General features: G+C 41.4%; 1 protein-coding gene and 1 long non-coding RNA gene across 2 annotated transcripts in view; one reads left to right on the top strand and one right to left on the bottom strand.

Moving 5' to 3' along the window:
• The window catches only part of LOC139627467 (uncharacterized), a 335,432-nt gene that overhangs the window by 158,906 nt on the left and 154,860 nt on the right, over nucleotides 1-21,666 (top strand). The gene's annotated exons all lie outside the window — the stretch shown is intronic.
• mafa (MAF bZIP transcription factor a) overlaps nucleotides 1-21,666 on the bottom strand; it is a 110,851-nt gene that overhangs the window by 17,294 nt on the left and 71,891 nt on the right. Inside the window, exon 3 of the mRNA XM_071488228.1 lies at nucleotides 1-21,666. This exon is cut by the window's left edge and continues 17,294 nt beyond it. The gene's annotated coding sequence lies outside the window, so the exon portion shown is untranslated.

The raw sequence follows: 21,666 nt of genomic DNA, 5'->3' as shown, positions 1-21,666 counted from the left end.
CCAGAAGCCGAGTGCCTTGGTTGCAAATTAACTTCATACACTAGCATCTGCAGACTGCAAAATCTGCACATATAGTGGTTTATACTCACAGAACAATGGACCAGATTGTGAGGAGTTTGGCTGCAACTGGTGTTGTAGCTACAATAACTTGAGTATTCCCATGATGCCTTTATGATGGCAAAAATTGTGCAAATGGTTCATTGTCTCCTTTTAGTTTTTGCTTTCTCTTTCTCTTTACCTCCCCTGTTGACCTTTCAGACCTTTTCATGGAGAGTACGTGTGGGTAGGTGTGTGTACTTGACTCATCAGTGTCATGTTCATAGTCACAGGTCCTTTGTAGTGTTAACTCACAACTAGGAACTATCTGCAGAGTAGCTGTAGTATTTGTGCTTCACATCATTAAGTTCCATTCACATTAAGTCAGTGATTCATTTAATCAAAAACATAAACCGCAGCCAAATATAATATTGAAAACATGGCCAAGTAGCTTTTTTTTTTTTTTACAATTACAGGGCATGTGTTTCATGGTATTTTTCTTGGTGCCTTGGTTTGCTGCAGCAGGTCAAAGGTCACATAGTGATGACTATGTCTGTGCCCTAGTGGGCAAGAGTGAGCCAAGGATTAGAAGAAGCCAAGATATGAAAATGACAGCAGGACAAAGATATTAAGTTTCACTGTCTTCAGCCTGTTCTCTATTCTTAAAGCTGTTTACAACTATGTCTGAACCAGGGAACAGATGGTAGCCTCTCTCTCTATCTCTCTCTCTCTCTCTCTGTCTGTCTCTATGTGTGGCTTGTATTTGCAAGCTACGGCCTATTCAGTGTATATATCCCAGTTTTTAGCAATAGCTTTTAGAGATCAGAAGTTTATTAACAGGATAAAAGAACTGCATTTGGCTTCATGGCATAAGGTCCAGAGCAGGTGGGAAAAATAAAAACAGAAAGGTCTGATAGCATGCAAGTGAATTTTCCAACAAAGATAAGACACTGACAGGATGTGATATAGTTGATGTTGATTTAAAGGTAAAACATAGATTGCTATGGCATTGCAAGAAAAAAGAAGAGACATTGCAAAAAAAAGCAAAAAAATAAATAAATTAAAAAAAAAAGAATGCATGGAAGGGAAGGGTGGTGAAAGCAAAAGCAAATGAGATAGAGTTGCATAGAGAGATCGAGTTAGAGACAGGGAGAGCTAGAGGGATACAGGCAGTGTTCTAATGACTTCACACCCCATTAGCCACTTAGTCTGATGCGTCACACCTCATTATGCTGCTGGAGCAGCAGTGCATGAACGCGTGAAACCGTCCACTCAGCCAGACCTGTCCACCCGCTCCAAACGCTCACTCACTTACAGCAATTAGAGCGTGTGTGTGTGTTTGTGTTGCTGTGTTGTTTGCATGCTTTCGTGCGTGTGTGTGTGTGTGTACAGGTAAAATCCAACTGGTCTCCCTGTTTTTGGAAAAACAGATGGTTAAAATCGATTGTTTAAAGTACAATGAAGACCTTCTCAACAGAGATGTAGCTGCTTCCACTATGTGGCATTTCAACACAAGTTCGCCATGGCTACCCCGCAGCTCAAGCTGGAAATGCTGTGAACAGGCCAGAGCAGCGCTTTCTTTGTCAGCCTACATAAGAGAGGTGGGCCGAGTAGCGTGCTCCAGAGAACTCTCCTTAATCACTCTCCTTTAAACACGCGAGTGCACATGCACACACTCTTTCACAGTGAGGCACACACACATACACGCAGGGATAAGGAGATGGGAGGAAAGAGAGGGCTCCCCATGCCATTCCCTGCACGGGCAGCCCCAGTTGGCAGAGTGTGAAGTGCTCCTCTCCAGGACAAGGCCTGCTAACTCAAATCCCTGGCTAGCAGCCACACTCCTCTCCATTACAAACACTGGGCCCATTTATCCCAGTGCACCCCCCCCACCCCCCCCCCACCCCCCCACCCCCCACCCCCCACCACCAGTCGCACTGCCACCCCAGGGGGAATGCCACATAATGGCTCTGTAGCCACTTTAAATGACGTCTCTATTCAGCTAATGTTTATTGTTTTGCTCTGCTTGGTTTGTTGATATTCAACAAAAAAAAAAAGAAGAAAAACCAAAATGAGTAAATAATTCTGTAATTGTGCCAGGCTTTGTATAATTCATGGATCCCAGACAAATATTTCATATTTAATCTGAGTGGTCTCCTAATTCCAGCCAAATTGGACTGTGTTAGCGCCCAGGAGATGGAGGAGCTACTCTATTATGCCATTTACCTCTGACTGGCATTTCACTATGAGGTTGAACACTTGGATTATCTTTCATCTCTGAAGCTGACCTTAAATGATCTCTTCTTTCCCCTTTATATTAAAAAGTCCACCCTGATTGTTTTTTGCCCCATGCCAGGACAGTGGTCTCATATGGTTTACTCTTTGGATTTCATTCATGTGCCAATTTGATAATATTTAAGCATTGTTTGCCTGATCTCAGCAGCCTTTGCTTGCTTAGCCCATGCTGTGAGCAGGATCTCTCTCTGTCAGGTTCCTCCCAAGGTGACTTTCAGTGGTTTTTTGAAAATGAGGTTTTGTATGATTCCTTTTTTTTTGTCCCTTATTCATTCCTTTGTTCTAATTGATGGTTCGGCTTTTTGGTGTCTTTTTTGCATGTATTGTTTCCTAATGTATGAATACACCTAACTTGATGTATCATGTCATCAATTTCCCTAAAAAGCAGGTTGGATTACAGCGCAGGAATGCATCAAGTAAAACGATAATTAAAGTGTTTCCTATTCAATTGTGCATAGACTGTACAGTATACACTCAGTCCAGATGCCATGTAAGCTATGACTGTGTGTAATTGCAGTGTAATATGTTGGTCTCAAAAGATAAAAGCTGGCTAACTTTGTATATATCTTGATCCTAATAGATTTATATCTTGTATCTGTATCCAAAACCACAAAACATAAAATTTCTAAACGAGATAGTAATTTGACGTAAGTGAATTAAATCAAAACTCAGAGCCCTTCTTGAGCATTTCAGTGCAGTCTTTTGGTAAAGTGTTTGGGTTTGCTCACTAGCTGGGGCTCTCCGCTGACCTTCACCAGCACATCAAGATAATGTAATCATGGTCAGGGAGTCGCTGCTGTCAAACACATCTCCTCTCTGTGATGAACGCATGCTGTGTGAGCATGTCAAACATCACACACCTGAACACCTGTCTGTTTCTGTCTCCGGCCCCACCTCACCCCCATCACACAGGACGAGGGAGGGAAAGGACAAAACCGGGGGAGGGGCTGTTCAAAAATTCAATGAAAGAGGAGAAATCCTCTTGTGTGCTCAGAGCCAAAAGGGGCACATAGAAGATTACGACTCAGAATGAATGCAGTGTTAATTTGCTGAAATGGAGACTTAATTAAAGCCGCTTTACCAGTGTGTGGTTCACATGGTGAGGTACATAAGCATCATAATTTGTCAGCTATCAAACCTGGCTGACTGGCAGCTGTGACAGTGGGCACAGCTTGGAGTGTGTTGGCCCCTGTGGTGGCCTGACACTGGGTCACTGAGGCCTTGCTGCAAAGCACAACTTTGCAGACAGGGGGTGGCCTTTAGTGTCAGGGTCTTGTGTGACCTCCCTCTTGCATCCTCCCCTCCCTTCACCCTCCTCATCTCTGCCTACTGTCCTCAGGGATAAAATAGGGGCACCTCATATCAGCTGGAAGAACTGGCATGCAAAACATGTCTCACATTTCACGCTGGGATAACAGTTTAGAGGGAGTGGATTGATTGCAGAGCGCGGGCATGGATGCGTGTCTATTGTTGTGCGTGTGTGTGAGTGTGTTGAATTGTGAGTATAAAAGGATAAAAGTGAATAGCGGCATCACGCTCTGTCGTCTCCAGAAATCCTTAACACAGGCAGTTTGTGACATCTCGACCTCTGAACTTAACCATCGCTGCTGGGAGCAACCAGCATCAACAGACATGTGATGAACATGCCCTTGCCCAGTCCAGATGTCCACGGAATAAATATTACACTTTATTTTGAAGTCACGGGTGAGAGGGGGAAGGGTGATAACGTACTATGGCCAAATATTCTCATTATCCCTCTCAGTTCATTATTCCCTCCACTACCTCCAGTCAGCGACCCCAAGCCCGCTCTGTCTCCTTCTCCTTCCCTCCCTCCACCTCCTCTCTCTTTCACTCTCCCTTACTCCCTCTTCTCTTTTGGACAGAGGTATAGGTGAGATCATAATTATGTTTTAACACATGGCGTTAGCCCCTAGAGCGCTCAGATTTTAACTCAAAGTGGGAATTGTCAGTGCGACAGCCCTTACTGCTCTTAATTGGAGGGGAGGACCAGGAGGCCCGCCCACAGACCAGGGTGGCAGTTTTAATGAGGTTATGTTTGTACAGGAAGTCAGAGTTATGACAGGAGGAAACTGTCATTGGCCCGTTAAAGAGAGCGGCTGACATCTCAAAGCCTACTGTGTTTGCCAGTGAGAGGGGAAAACCTCTCCACTCCTCTCTCTACAGGTGGAAGCAGGCAATTAAAACAGAAATGAGTAACTAAAAAACACCCAGGGCAGCCACACCACATTGCCAGTAAACACCAATCAGAAGAGGAAAAGCTGCTGATAGAATAATAATTGCTAAATGAAATACTTATTAACCTCCTTTGCCTCAATTCAACAGGACTCAGTTGAAAAGAGGCAATAATCACCCTGACTAAATGGCAATTAACACAAATCAGCAGGAGAATGTGTGTGTTTCTGTCTTTGCCCATGTGTGCACTCATGAGTATGCAGTATCCATCTTTGGGTCTTCATGCATTCTGTATGTATGTCTACAGGTTTATGCATGGTGTGTGTGTGAAAGTGCAGTTAAGGGACTTTGCGCTAATGTTCTTCAGCCTTTCCTTCAGTCTCAGAAAAGGGGGGGGCGGAGGTGTTGAAAGCAAAGCTGCAGACGACTTGTATGGCCGAAACACTGGCCTCAGTGTTCTCCAGGTGCGCCCTGTCGGGAAAGGGTGCTGGTGCCAGAGTTTTGTGGCTGTTGGTGTTCTGCCCTAACAAATAGGCAGTGCGTAACCTTTGATCTGTGCCACCCTCAAAGTAAGAATCCCCCCGAGCTACCACTTCTACGAAAAAATCCTTTCTCTCAGTAATAACCAAAGCCAAAATATTGGCCCAACATTTCATTTCAAACAGACATTTATTTGGAATGGAAGCTGTGTTTATTTTCCTAAGTAGCTTTTGAACAGGTTTGAGTTTCACAGATGCTTTTAAGCACACACACGATGTGTGTCAGTGTCCAACCAAAATCATCAGAGACCAGAGATCATAGCCATTTCCTCTTGGCGTGTCCCTCCACAGACCTCTGCATGTTTCAGGCACACCAGTTTGTTTTGAAGACAAGACTAACTTTGCAGGCCAGGAATTTTTTGTGGGATGTAGAAAAGTGTTTTTTTTTTCTTCTTCTTTTTTGGGTTTTTTTTTTGTTTGTTTTTTTTTTCTACAAAAATGAAAAAGAGAGAGAGAAAAAGGATGATTCGAGTTTCACACTTTTGTTGCTTTGTTAGGCGTAGTTCAAGCTGTGGGTATTTTGAGAGAGAGAGAGTTCCCTTTGTGCTTCCTCTGTAGCCATAAGAAAAAAAATATATTGTGGAATAGGTGGAGAAATTTGACGATAAACTTTTGTGGCACATATTTCTAAAGTACACACACAGAGCTGATGCCAGCTGGCTCTGTTTTGACATGTCACAGTGTTTGGTTTGCTTCACCTGGACCTTATATCATGAACTTAATAGGCTCTCTTTGTCCACCATGACAATATGTGGCTTCACACAATTAGAGAGGACTCCTTCCTGCCATATTATAGATAAGCATCACCTGCTGGCTGTATAGATTGGAACAGGCTCTCCAAGGTTGTCTGGAGGTCTTTCTGTGTTCAGCTCCACATTCACACAAACACCACAGAGCTTCCTTCTCTGAGGAGATGGAAAGGAACATGGGAGGATGTGCCATGACCTTGTGTGGTATGGGTCACGTGGAGAAAGATGGGGGTGAGGTAAAGCATTTGGTCCCAAGCAGAACAGGGAACAAGGTCACTGGGCTGGAGGAGGCTGTTAAGTTAGTTGACATGGACAACAGCAAATTGGGCTTATCAGGAGATGTGGACACCAAGGTGAGAAGGGGCAAAGTCCTATTTAAATCCAATCTGAATTTAATGCTGTGGTGAACATGATTCCCTTCCCATGTTGCACATCAAAGCCTTCTGTGAGTGTTTTTCCTGTGATCTGATCTGAAAAACAAGCGAGCAAGGTGCCTTTTAATAGTGACTCGATGAGGACGCAGGACTTCAAAGCTCTTACAAGTCTGTGGAGTGGCTTCTGCCCCTGGGTAGGCAGGCATCATCATTTGGTTTCAGTTTTTTACCCGAGTTCTGCTGTCAGCCTAGTCTGTCAGAACTAAGTAATGTATGACATTTTATCACATTTATGATATCTGTCAGTGCGTTATGATCAGGCCTGACCACAAACTGGGCTCACTCCTCTCACATTCACCCCCGGAACATTGTCATGAGTTTCAGTGAGGAGCATTGTGACGTACCTGAGAAAAAATACTACTGTTTTTTGTGAGAGCTGCTAGATCATGAGAACTGACATGCCAGAGCTGTTTCGCAGTATTTCCTCTGTGTGTCAAAGACAGAAACAAATGTGCTAACATGAACCTTTACCTGTATTATATAGTTCTGAGCACTTTACGACAGGTGAAATAAAGACTCTCATCTTTTTCTCACGTATTTCAAAGTTGTTTGACATGATCAGGAAATGGGTAAAAAGGTCAAAACTCAGCAGTCGCAGTTGAAAAACATAACACATCACTAAATGTCAAGGCTTCCTTCCTTTTTCCTCTTTTCACCCAAACTTATGGTTGAACCATTGCTGATTCATTAGTGTGATGGATTCCAACAAATCCTTCTGTTGTAGAATCATGTTGTACGGTATAGACTTTGTGAGTCTCTACAGTGATCACCTCTGGTTAAACCAAGAATCTGTAATGCTCTAAGGTCCACTTAGCCTGGCTTCTCTAACATTAATAATGCAGAACATTTTCCTAATGAAGGAACATATTTTTTCTTTTCCATTTTTCTCTCAACATGTTGGATAACTGTGTTAATCAAGGCTTTACTTTCAGATTTCCTCTCTAATGGCACATCCAGTGGAGGGAAAAGGTCATGCTGGTAATAGACTGATCTGTAGTCCTCAGGGAGATTCTCTCTCTCTCTCTCTCTCTCTCTCTCTTACTCTCTCTCCTTCTCTTTCCTTTCTCCCTCATATGTCTCTCCCTCTTTCTGCTCACTCCCAGACAGACAGTCTCCCTCCCAGACATCCTCATCTGCCTCCCACTGCGCTCAGCCCAGCTCGCCAGGATTTCAATCACAGGGCCAAATGAAATTATTAAGAGGTGTTAAACTTATTAATCATTAAATTAGCTAAATGATTCTCCAAGTACAACCCAGATGAATGACATGTCATTCACTAATGTAATTTGCCTCTCCAGCAGGTGAAGGTCAGGAGAGGGCCCACAGCATGGCAGTTGATGGCTTCTTTTTTCTTTCTTCCTTTTTTTTTTTTTATTCTCATTTAATCTATTTCTTTCTTCATGTCCACTCTGAAGCTCTCCCTCAGTCCTCCTTCAAACTCAGAGAAAGTACACAACACAATATGTTTTGTAACTAAATACAATATATAATGTGGCTGCACATGCAGTGACAGAAACTAAAACAGCAAAAACAAACTAATTTGATGAAGAAAAAAGAATTTCATGAATAGCCAGCCTGACACTTCCTGTCATCATTTCCCTTTTGATAACACATACTTACCAAACTTCAGTTTCCTTCTTATCTTGATTTGATTGGTGGGAAAGTAGGCAAGCATGTGTGAAACACGCCTCCTACTCACCACCTACTGTAGGTTTTCTGTGTTTAATATCCGGTGACATTCTCTCAATATCATATATATATCTATACATATGAATATACACACATAAACATCCCATGAGAACTAGAATACAGATACTACTGAACTGGTATCAGCGATCTACTGATGGCTGATTCACCTTTCAGGAACTCCCAAGTGTCACCATGCACTGATGTAGGTTTACATGATTTTAATATAAATATGCAATATTTAAAAATTCACCTGCCAATATGAATAATCACAGTTTTCATATTTCTGTTCTCCTTTCAGCACCAGCACATATTCTAATTTTGGTTTATCCTCAGTGTAACACAGCAGGGCCATTCAAATTACGACAGTGCCGAGCAATCAGTGACATTATTACAGAATTTACAGAAGACTAACAAAGCATACCTCAGGTCCACAGTTACAGCTGCAGTTAAGGTCAGTGTTGTGGATGAGCAGGCTGAGCAGATAGGGGGGTTTGAGGAGGGATATGCAAGGTCAAACCAGCCACAACATTAAAGGCTTTGCACTGGAAAGCTCTGCACAATTAAGAATTTTGATTTCAAAATCAGTGAAACAAATCATGAAAGTGTTAGATATAAAATTGTTCCAAGCTTGAGAGGTTGTATTCATTAGCGCATTCTGATCCTTTAGATTTTTTTCCCCCACTGTTGCACCACTGAAGTTGTAGCTCCATAAATGTCCTTGCTTATGCTCACAGGTCACATGAATGTTTCTGCTTACCTGCAAATTACATATCTTGCCACCACGATCCGTTCCTATGCAGTGTTTGCTGGCAAACCTGTGTGTGTGTGTGTGTGTGTGTGTGTGTGACATACACACCAGTAGTACAGATTACAGTCCTGAGGGATTTAAATATCATTTTAATTAATCTGCTCACCTGAATTTAATGAGACATGTCCAAGGGGCTATATGAATGTGTGGATATATGCATGTGTGGGTCCTGAATCTGAGTACTGCATGTGCATGTGTAGCTGTATGTTCAAGTGTGCATGCCTGTGACTAATGAAGTTCATTGCTGGACTTCAAATGGCCTTCGTCACTTGGTCTTTTCAAAATATGCATATATTACCTGTATGTTAGCCAGAAGGATGAAAGTGGGATCAATAACAAGGAAGCTTTCTGTGTTTACATTACAATGAGGCCTCCTCCACAAGGCATACTACACTACTTTTATTTAACAAAGGAGTATCTAGGAATCACTTTCATCTGATATTAATGCTAGTATGATTACATAGTTAGTCTGTGATCAATAAGACATCGCTTCCAATGCAAACAAGGGATTAGAGCTTTCTGTGTTCTCTGGACAATTCAGCAGACATGACGTGGACATGTTCGACAGGCTGACCAGCTGGCCTGTACAACCTTGACCAAGTTTACATCAATACCTGATTGAACAGAACACAGAGGTTATGGGAAAATATAGAGTTAGAAGTTACCAAAAGCAAACGTCTTTTAACATGATGTCAATACACGTCCAGAGTTCGGCATAATCATGTTATATTTACTGATAGCACAAACTCTGCTGAAATGGTCATAACAAGTGAAAAAGTTACAGTGCAGATCATTGCTGGCATCTGTATGTGATTTCAGCCAACACAGGCTGCTTTATTGTTGCACTTTAGAGAAATATAAGATTGTGAGATCTGCTAGCGCTTCTGTATTTCTCCAGATCAATAAATGAGCTGTTTTCTAGTTAAAGCTTTCTACCTCCTCTACCTCATATTACCGCAATGAAGGCGGCTTGTTTTTACATATTCATTACTACGCAATGTTCTTGAAAGATGCAAAAATAAAGAAGGAAGGAAGAACGGATGGTTATTGATAAACTGATAGAAGATTAGTGATGCTCATTTAAAATATCTACTTAACAGGACTTTTGTAAAGAGATGACTTTTACCTGTGTACAACTTTGCATCATGCAACTTTATACCTTTGGATTAATATTTATCATGTGTAGAATTCTTGTTTTTATTTCCAGGCTTGCAATATTATTGTGTGTGCGTATGTGTATGCGTTTGTTTCTGTTTGTGTTGTGTGTTTGTCAGTGTGAAAGACGACAACAAACATGCAAGCACATTGCCAGACATTACACAATAGGCACACACATACCCGCCCTCCCCTCTTTCACAATTGCCTGTTTCTCTCTGTACTGCTTTTGTTTCGACCGGCCTCATTTGTGATGGTATTTATGTTGGTAAAGGATACAAAAAAACCTCCCTCTTGTCTGAAAGAGGAGTCATTTACAATCATTTACATTAACAAAAACTGTATTTTACCATTACAATAACCTCAAACAATAGCATATATCTGCCTCGTTCATTTTGTGCAACACATTAGCAGAAGTACACACGCTTCTATTGTTCTCGGTGAAATGTGCCACGGATGCAATCATCTCCCCTTGCACTTTGTGTATTAGATAATGAGAAGATGCTGATAAGTTCCTAAATACAATCTTCTCCGCATTGGTTAATCCACATCATTCAGTATTGTGAGGATCACAATGATGGTTTATTATTGCTCATTCAGAGCTCAACAATGATTTAAACATTTACAATATGGGAACAAACACACTGTCTCAGATCACTCATCCATTTAAGAGGATGCCAGTTCTGCTTAGTAGCAGCTGTGTCTTGCTTGGAGGTTATGATGGACCAGGAGGATGTTTTATAAAAAGAAAATATACCAAGTAGGCCTGATCTACTGTACAGTAGGTGTTCCTGTGAGATCAGGTACAAGAAAGCTTAATTATACACTTGAATAGATATAGATTTACAGTGAAAGAGAAAATGAATTGAGAACGGGACTAGGACATCATGTGGCCACAGTAAATGTTCCCATTTCCCCAGGATCTTATAAAGTGAGAACATCTTCTGTTTAGCTCATCTGCCCCTCTTCTCTCAGGCACCTGGGGTATTGAATTTCACTGACACTCAGGCCCTTAATGAGAAGCAGAACGACACCTTCATATTATAGCTTGTGCCCTACCTCTCTCCATTTCTATGACTTGCTTTAATAAATTACTGTCCAATAAGAACTTTTATGATCTTGGCATATGTTGCCTTTTATAGGTGAAAATAATTGCGTTCCCAGATCACCCTGCCCATTCTAAACATGAGAATGAGACTAGCGGAGCCTACAAAATGAGATAGTTTCACAGTGTCTGCACAAGTCCTTCTCATTTGGGTTGTTACACCTCCCCCTCCTTTTTTCTTGGTTTCCTGGCATACCTTCACAAGCACCATCCCCCCCTTCGCCACTCTCAACTCCACTCATGCCTAGAGAGGCCTACGTTTGCATGCCAACAGGCGCTCTTAAACCCACACCACCATCCCCCAATCGACTTTGCACACAAACACACACACACACACACACACACACTAACACAAACAGACACACATACACACACACACACACATACACATACACATACAGAGAGTCTTGTTTTTGAGTTCCCACTGAAGTGTGACAGAAGCCACTTGACAGGTGACACACACACTTGATGTTATCGGGTCAGGGCCAGAGATTCAGCCTCTTGAGTGATGAGAGACTGTCACTCGCATTGTTTATCTATGCTAGAGGAGGAAGGAGAAGGGAATGACAGAGAGAAGCAAGTGCTTCTTTCTTTCTTTGCCATATATCACTCAAGGGGAAAGGGGGAGCAGAGAAAAAGACCGAACAGTGCTTCCCACAGACACCAGAGTCTACATGTGGAATACTGACCACAACCAGTGACTCAAACAACTATTGAACCGTAAAACCTGAAATAATTCTCATGATACACGTAGTAATGTTATATGGGTTTCTGCTAAAAAGCCAGAGTAAACAGGGTGTCATGCAGGCCTAAAATAGAAGTGCTCTTCAATCATTTAGAGAAATGCACAGGAGTCAGCTCACAAATTGATGTGGCTTTGTTATCGGCATTGTCAATTGATTACAACAAGGGCGTTAATGAAATAACTAATTGAATGTGTCCTCTTGTAAACAATTTGTTGTAACGTTCAAAACACAAACAGCCATGTTGTGTCTTGCCTCTCTTTGTGAGAGTGTGATTGGCTTTTAATTAATTGAAGACTGAGTCTGATAACCTTCACAAAAGTATTAGCTGTGCCTTTAGTTGCAGGCAAGGAGTACGTACATCACAAAAATCCGTTTGTATCTGGCAGATAATCTACTATGTGGTGTCATATTTGGTGGTTGAACAGCAAAAGTGAGATATAATATCCAAGGCAGTCTGTTTGGCCAAGGCAAGGTGAAACTTAACCTCTTTGTGCCATCTTACACAGCTCGGGGCCAGGGGTCAAAGGTCATTGTGTGTGAGGCTGAGGTTTCTTTGGATTGAGTGAAGAGAGCAGTTTACCAGGACACAAGTGTCGCTAAAGGCCTTTTAGAGCTAAAGTCTTTCACCCTCTATTGTTTCTCTTTGTATCTCTGTCTTCATTAATGTTGTCCTTCAGGTCTGTACAGAAGCATCATGGGTAATATGCAAAAGTTCAGAGGATAGTTCAGAACATCACACAACATCTTTTCTTGTTACAATAATTATTTATTAAATTTAAAATATCTTTAGCACAGGTTAAAAATTAGACACTTCGATCTACCATGAGCGCCTTGGGATTTTATATGGTTCTAACATGGTTGAAAATAAACACTCTTAGAAACCAAAAAGATTTTCTCCTTACTTCTTCCATCTTTGTCTTCATAAAATGTCACATTGGAGTTGCTAGGGCAGAGGCAAATTTGGCATATACATAATCGTTTTCACTGGACATGGCATTACAAATGAGACGAAAAAAAACTGTCAAAGTTTTCAAAAATCTCTCCCTTGCATCACGATTTGGAGAATTTGGACTGAGTCAAAATTGCTTGTTCCAGCTTCATAGTTTATTTAATGGTTTTGCATTCACTTATCAGAAACAAATGTATGCCATTTCAAAATAACAGCACACTTTAAAGCTGGTGATACGTCTTTTTGGTGAGATAACTCAAATGGCAGCCCAGTTTCTACTGCTTTTAAGCTAAACGGTTTTGCCATGGCATTTCATTGGCTGTGTTAGACACTAAGGATATGTAATTAATTATTAAGTGTGTGCATGTGAACGTGCAGCATCAATGGAAAAAACTACAGCATGGTCAGACTGCCATTCTTCCCCTCATCATCTTATTCCCCAACCTGACTATTCCACAAACCAGTGATTTATGGTCCTTTTTGCCTCAGCCCTACCTTATGAAACATAAAAAAGATAACAAGTAACATGAGCAGAGCACTGTAGTAAATGGCAGGCCAATGCATTAGTCATCAGTAAGAAAACATTAACAGCAAAGACATATATTTTCCAGTTTTGAAGTTGTTTACAAACCATATCTGTGTTCACAATTTATTATGTTTTTCCATGTTTGCTTTTTTTTTCGTCATTACATGCCATATGAGAAGTCTGGATTACAAAAGTACCTGAACAAATTGCTTGTATATTAGCATGCATAGCTGTTTGGTATTTACATCCTATTTACAGACTTGAACTAAAAAGAGTAAGATCTACGATACATTTTCTTTGATGTGTTTCATTTACATTTCCAGGATGGAGAACAAAAAGCAGCCTCATACCGATTTGCAGAGTACACAGGACATGCACATGAAATAAAATGTTTGCTTGTCTGAAGAAAGTGTGTTGTTTATTCCTTTTCGCCAAAGAAGGAATAGCAGGAATAATGTAACAGGCTGATCAGTGCTACTGCATTGCATAACAGATCTATTTTTTTCCCTTTGTCTATACTGCGCACCAGTCTCTGAGCACAGGGGACCTGAAAAGGTTAATTTACGATGTTAACCGTGCCGTGAAGGGAAAAGCAAATAGGAAAGAGCATGCACAGCACCAGAGAAGGACATTAAGCTGCGGCTACATCTTTCTCTTTCCCGCTCCCTCTATCTGTCCAGCGACAACAGTAGGGCCCCCTGATGTGTACAAAGACACAGGGCTATCACCATCCATCACTGCAGACATACTGAAAGGATCTTTCACCAGTGATCAGGCTGTAAGCAGGCACACACTACTGACACTTTACTATTTTTTTTTTTTTTTTTTTTTTTTTTTAGCCTTGTCTCATTCATAGCCACAGGAAAAATGTCCATATCATATGAAAGAAATTAAAAAAATAAAAAAAAAATCAATTTGACAACTTACTCAATAGAATCAGTGTAACACAAATGAGGTGACAGTATAGGAAAATTCTGTTACTTACAGTATTCAGTAGTGCTAACAGAATAAATAACTCCATAGTGTCTGTTTTTGTACATGGAAGACATGGATATATTTAGACTGCAGACGATATTTGTAATCCAGGGGCCAGTAACCTGCTCATGTGGTATTGCAGTCATTAAAGATATTGCTCATTTAGTGAGAATAACATCAGTATCACAACTTCAGTTCTCCCCACTACTACAGGTCCTTTGTCCACCTCCAGCTCATTTACACTCAACCTCTAATATAGGCAATCAGCAGCACTATACCCTCACTGGGGGTCCATAAACACTTGATTTCATAGAACTGCCTTTGATAAAGGAGGGAGGTGACTGCCAGAGCATGTTAATGTGCTTTCCCATAAAGCTTATCTCTGACTGGGGTCATGGAGGCCAAGTGGCAAGGGGCTGATCGCCATAGCAATAAGACCCTAGAAGCCGTTACTGCAGCTTACGACCCCTCTGACAATAACAGAGCCAACCGTGGCCTACCTTTGGATAATCAAACCCCTCATCCAGGCCCATGTGGGAAATAATGTGGACATTTACTACAGTACAATTGAAATGAGGGGCGAGCACAAATTAACCTCTGGTAACAGAAGGGGCTCATTGTGATAGGAATCATAAATTTTTAATTGTCCACCAGCAGCACTATTTTAAAAGCATGTAAATACAAAATCATCAACTGACCCACACTAATGGGACATGGCCACAGTTTAAGCAAAGTTTGATCAAACTAATTCCAGGAAAAATATAAATGTCCCTTCACTGTTCAAAGGCAACTCTTTTCTTAAAACATATTTTTACTGACTGTTTGTGTGTGTTTGTGTGTGTATATGTGTGTGTGTGTGTGTGTGTGTATGTGTGTTTGTACATTGAGCTGCATAATTATGTTTCTTCTATTTTTGTCAGGTATATGTGATGATACTGTATAATTTAGTGGACTAAAGACGGGAGCTTTGAAGAACACTTTGATAACATATGGTTATCCCCTGCTGCTTCTCACTCTCTGCTCTGTAGGGGGCCCAGAAGGGATGTATGCGTAACTTTCTGGACTCTGCAAACTTTTCACTTCTCTAAAACTGAAGGATTACACCCTGTTCACAGCAGGGAGAACAGCATGTATCTTAGCATCTCCCCTTGAGCCACTTTAATCTCAATTTTACACCTTAAAGACAAACTTTAATGTCCCCCCCAAACAGAACCAGGCTCAGATGGCAGAGTAAGGGTGTATCACATCAGTGCCGTGCATCTGACCCTGAATGAGTGTGTGCAATCACAATAAGCTACCAATAAGGCCATTCTGTACATTAGCTTCATCACTGTGTTTCAAAGTAGGCAAATTGGAGTCTAGTTAAGCTGCTTTTTCCTGCCGTTAATTTTCTGTCTCTTTTCTGGCTCAGGTGCATGAGACTAAATCAAGCTGTCAGAAACCAGACTGCACAGCTAAATGGTGCAGACTGAAATGCCACCTGTCCACAGCTTCTGGCGATTTATTATTTCGCCATTTATTTATTTCTATAATGGAAACTTGGGTATTTGTAAAAGTCTGTACTGCTTATAAGAAACTCAGCTTGTATGCGTTTTGATACATCGGCTAACAACCATTAAGTGAAGGTTCAGGCTATCTCACAACAGCTAATGGTTGCTAAAAGGATATGTTTTCCTCCACTACCTAATAAGATGCTAAAGATTTGGTTTACAGCATTTATCAATGGTATTACACCGGGGTCTGCCCAGAACATTTATTCCAATTGAGGCATTTTGGTTAATCCGATTCTCTCCATCCCCCCAAATCTTCTTGGGAGCCCATCTCATCGCAATGAGGGGCTAGCTGCTCATGCAGTGCTCAAGCTTATGTGCAGGCCAGAATGAGGTGGGAGTAAGGGCTTTAAAGGCTCTATTATTCATCCCTGTCATTATCTCTGTGACATAAGGAGGTCTGCTCTATCTTTGCTGCTGTCTGGCTATTAGATCAAGCCTCACCCAATGTGTCTCTAGAGCAAAATCCACACTACGTCACATGCTACATTTCAGTCATTTTTACAAGTCCTATTTGAGTTGAAATACACAAACAAGTGAGTATTACTGTGAGTAATATGGTGATGTACACACACCATGCGCAGCTCATGCATGTCAATCATTTTTTGCGGAGTCTCGGGTCAGCCTGGAGGTCAGGATTAGAGCAGAGCAGTTGACATGGGTTGCCTCACTGTAATCCTTTCACCTTTGACCCCGCTCCCACTACCCCAGCCATGTCTGGCTTGAGGTCACTGGTAATCATGACTCCCCACTAGACACAGACACACACAGGAGCAGAGTGTGTTTGGGTGTGTGGGCATGTGTGTAAGAGACAGAAAAGGGAAAGATAATGCATGTGTGTGTTTCAAAGTGGGTAGGAGCTACATGTTTCATAAGTGTTTTTTCCCATGATGTGCTGCCATCTCACCTTCTAGTTTGGCATGGCAGACTGCTCTGAATACTACAATATCCATTAGCTTCCTAAAAAGCTAGTGAAAGGTGACAAGCAAGAGCATTCAAAGCACTGCGCAGTTGCGGTTGGGAGCAAAACGCAGCACAATTTTGAGCCAGAATTCATAAGCAAATTAATTTTAGCTGTAAATGGTATCACTAGCTCTCTGACGTTATTTCACGGGAAAAGGAGACAGTTTCTGACACTGATTTTAATCTTTTGTACTGATGATTCATGAGCAAGACTTTCATATCCATTTAACACATAACACTGTCTGTGGGGAAAAACTTCCAGAACCAGAGAAACAGTTCCCACAGTTCCCTCCCACTTTGCAACTTTAATATGCAATGTGAAGTGAATCTATTAGCTTTGTGACTCACCTGAAATGTATGTTTCATATTTCTCATACTAGCATTTCAGCTTATCAGAGTTGTGTTCTTTGACAAGTTGAGTCAAACTAAAATTGTTACAAGCAATTCAGTAGCTGTTTGATTGAACTATTTAGTGTTTCCTTCTGGTCATTTTTGACTCACCCCCCTAACTGTATTTTAATACATATGGGTTGTGCATACAAAAGCCTTAAACTAAATGTTAAACCAGATAAGCAGAGGGTCTTGACTATTGGTGTCATCATCAGACCAACCACCTTTGTACCTACTGTCTGTCTTTTAGGTTGTTTTTCCCCCCAGTGTTCTGCTCTGTGTTTACTCTGTCCCTGGGTGTATCTGCTTCAGTGGTCCACAGACGTATGCAGTACACACACAAGCAAGCCAGTGATGACACTAATGGAGTGTTTAGTCAGGAAGACATGGACTTATTAACCAGTTGAGAGAATGGGCTAGATGGTAATCAAATAAAGCAAAGATAAGTTAATAAGCTGTATGTGCAATGGAGTAAGCTATGCAGGATTTATCTTGACTGACACAGCACTTGCATGCTGCTACTCATTGAGACACACAAGCATGGTACTTTCAGCATGGTTAAGTAGAGTGCAGAATCATCTCTATCAACTATGTAGCTTTTCTATTTATCACATTGTTCATAGAAATATAAAGATATAGAGGAATATCTCACAGATGATGCTACAAAAAGCTGTGTCTCTCTCTTCCTTGCTTCTTCCCTTTTCTTGAGTATGTATCAGGCATGGATAAAGCACCTCAATGGCCCAATATCACTCAAAGCCTTCTTTCCTTAATCCAGAAACAAGATTGTCAAGCTGCCTTATCCTGCTACCACAATGACCACAGAGATTATATCTGTCCAGATCAAGAGGGAAATCGGAGGAGAATGGAGGGAATGAAGATAGAATAAGATGGGACTGTGGTATTAGAGGGGAGGTAAAAAAGAAAAGGGAGGAACCTAGTATCTAAGACAGAGGTAGGCGAATGGAGGAGGGTGCAAGGAGAGAAGGAGGAAGGCTGATTAAATGGGGCCAATACAAGGGAGGTAGAGGAGAGAAAGGCAGTGGACGGGGCCCAATAGGGGGTAAATCTGAATCGGTAGAGCTCTATATCCTTCATATCCCTGCCCCCTCCTCTCTCCCACATATCCATCATGTTAATATACCTACAGCGTGGCCCTCTGGGTAATATATCTTTGACCTGTGATTACGCTAACAGCTTATTGTTTGCACACTGAACAATCCCATTATGTCGACGATCTGTTTACATACAGCCTTGCTGTTTAGATTAGTATGGTGTGTGTATATATGTGTGTGTTTGTGTGTGTGTGTGTGTGTGTGTGTGTGTGAGAGAGAGAGAGAGAGAGAGAGAGAGCGAGCAAGGATGTGCCTCTATGCGTTTGTGTCAATTTTCACACATTTTGTATATGAACATGTACATCTGTGCATATTTACGTACATGTCCTAATCCTGGTCAGGGTCATTGCCAGATAAAAGCACACTCACTGCCTGACTATCAGGGCAGAACAACACAGTACGACTTGCATTCAAAAGCATACAAAAACAAATGAGCCTGCCACAGATTGCCTGCAGCTGCGCAGAAATGGGGCTTTGTTTCACTTCTGAGAAAGTGGAAAGCCTTGAGGCTCAGAGAAGATCAACACTTGCTCGATGTCTTGTTTCTTACAACATGCAGCATCTCATGTTTGAGTGACATCTTCATCCTTCCTGTATTTTAAATCTTCTTTAACTAATCACCTGTAAGTCAGAAGTCTTAATTTCAGGTTTGTTTACATGTTGACTGTAATACACTCATGTGATTCGGTGTGCTTTGACAGTATTTGATTTAAGACGACTTGTTTATATAAATGTTCAAGCGGACATACAGAATAGGTAACCACTTTTATTCTGCTAAAATTACTCATTTCTTGGAGAATGGTTTTCGCTGATTAGATTTCAATGCAGTTTTAATTATTTTGAGTTAATAAGGAATCCGATGTGTTCCACAGTGTAAAGCTGAAGTTCCTTCATCAACATTTACTCAACATAATTTTTCACATGATGAAGTCGTTAGTGTGGCTGTGTCCAGAGAGAGTACAGCTGCAGTAGGCAGGCGTTAAAGAATCACAGGGCTAGAGGGCTAACAGGTATTTAACCACAAAGCTGAACATCTGTTTAAGCTGAGGGCCGCGCTCATTAACTCAAAGTTAACCTCGGGACAGGACGTGAGGGCATGACAGCCTAGAGAGCTGCATGATGGTGTAACAGTTTGAGGTCAAGGGGTCATTGAACTCTCCAAGAAAAGAGTATTCTATATGAGGACAGAGCAGGGGAATACTTCAACATAAGCTCAGCACCTCAAATTTTGGGTAAAAATCTGCTCTTTTTCTCTCCTATCCCTTCTCCTGAGCCTTTTCCTGTTCTCGGACTTCTCTGGCAGCGCGTAGACTCATTGAGATGTGAAAATCCCTTTGACATAGGATGAATAGACAGTTGCTGGCAGGATGCCCCATGCCACTTTGTGCGCTGCCACTTAATTGGAGCGCCCCAGTTTGCCTTCCATCTTCTCTTCTCCTACCCACGCTCACTGTGGCCAGGTTCTGTCTGACATCAAAGGCGAGGTTATGTGTCCCTTCAAAGAGTTTAAAACCCCATCAGCGATGCTGTTTGGCTGGCGAGGACCTTTCACAAGAGGATCGGGAGCGGTAAAACTATTTGTCATGTTACTATACACTTTCTGAAAACAAGGTAAGGAGATGTAAGGTTGACAAAGAGCTTGCATTGGTTTAGAGAGTAAATCCACTGACTAGGCCTACCTGCACAATCTCTTCTATGAGTAATGGTCACGTTCCTTCTACAAGTCAACATGCAGAGTACAGCATCTGGGACTATACATAGTGGATATACTGTACATATATACAGCAACTTATTCGAGTGGTGCTGTGTATGATTGTGCATCTGTAGGCATGCGCTTGTATGAGTGAGTGTGTTTGAGTCAAAGTGAGCAAGCGTTTGTTTTGTCTTCCCCATTGCCATGTGTGTCCATCAGTAGCATTCAACGCTGAGGGACACTCTTCTCTGTGTGACCCCTCCACTGTGCAGACAGTAGAGGGGTCACTGAAAAGTCATGAATTCCCCGATGCACAATACACACTGAGAGGTAGAGGATGCACGATGATAGAGATGAGGTGTTCAACAAGCTCGTATTTTCCCTGTTGTCCATGCAATGTCTCCACTAGTGCGAGGGTGGGGGGTGGGGGGGTTAACCTTTGAGATTGACTGTTCATAGGCTTGGCATATTATCTGTCAGTCCATTTGGTTATTTTCATAGTCCACAGAAGACAGAGGTCAGAGTCCTCATGTCTATATTCCAATCAATGAGGTGCTCTTTGTCCCCATGTGTAGGCTCAAGATCAGAGCACCATTTCAAACCATTCAAAGAAAACAGTGGCCTTCTCAGTCTGACAGCTTCAGCAGTCCCAACCCAAACATGGGGAGGGGGAGGGAAATTATTGCAATGGGAAAGAATAAGTAGGTAGATACTGGGAGAAAATTGTAAATAAGATAAAAAAATTATATTATTTTAAACATTTAATATTTTGAGAAGTGCCAAGATGGAGTCATGGCTTGGGTGAATTGCCTGGTTTTCATCTTCAGTTTGACCATTTTCTTCCGTGTGGAACAGATTGATGACACCAAAAGAATTGCTGCCTTATAATCCTTTCATTGTAGTCAAATAATAACATGACCTATAGCTACTGCCTTTATGCATCTATTGAAATACATAGGAAAATGTCCAGATACCTAGGACTATGTCTTTAACTATCAGAAAACAAGTTCAAGTATTTCAAACTTTTAAAAAGGTCGTCTGAAATATCGTCATACGGAGATCTGTGATCTAACAGGGGAGTGGCGAATATACACTATAGTCTGTTCCATGCTGTTGTCATCATTCATCTCTATTTACATGTACTAATGTGGATATTGGAGAGGAAGACTAGGCCATTTTGTAAATGGAATAAGAAGAATAGGAAGTACAATTTTTACAGTCCAACTAACTCCAAAGAGTTGAGAAACGATATGGGAAATGATAATTACATGGTCTCTAAGGAGGTAAGAAGAATTCTGATGTTATATGGAAAATATTGAACCATGAGTACTCTATCCACAGTCATGAAGGTTTGTGAAGTTGGTGAGAGCAACTTTGTACGCTTCCAATATTAGGAATAAGAATAGGGTTTTTATTATGATCTATTTACAGAAGCATGCATCCGGGATCTTCCCACCAAAGAGAAAATAGTCCTTCCAATGTCTGGCGTTGTCAACCATCTCATAAGTATGAGTCTGTTTCTTTTCTTTTTTCTTTTTTTGTATTTTGTAGAAAAAAGCTGGAGGTAAAATATCAGGGAGGGAAACAGGAGTAGTAAGAGGCTTTCAAGAATTTCACTGTCGGGATTTCAGCGGGATTTCAGCGGGTCTTGTCTTTTATTCTTCAGTGAAGTCATTTTTGAATGTTGTGCTTTGTAGGTGCCTTCGTGCGATTGGTCAGGCGCTCTGATGTCATCACTGCTCAGCTGCTAGGTTAG

Source organism: Trachinotus anak, unplaced genomic scaffold (genome assembly GCF_046630095.1).
Source record: "Trachinotus anak isolate AG129_WGS33_773 ecotype Australia unplaced genomic scaffold, CSIRO_AGI_Tana_v1 ptg000011l, whole genome shotgun sequence".
NCBI classification, from domain to species: Eukaryota; Metazoa; Chordata; class Actinopteri; order Carangiformes; family Carangidae; genus Trachinotus; species Trachinotus anak.
The sequence above is the reverse complement of the archived record's forward strand: the minus strand, read 5'-3'. Positions and strand labels throughout refer to the sequence as shown.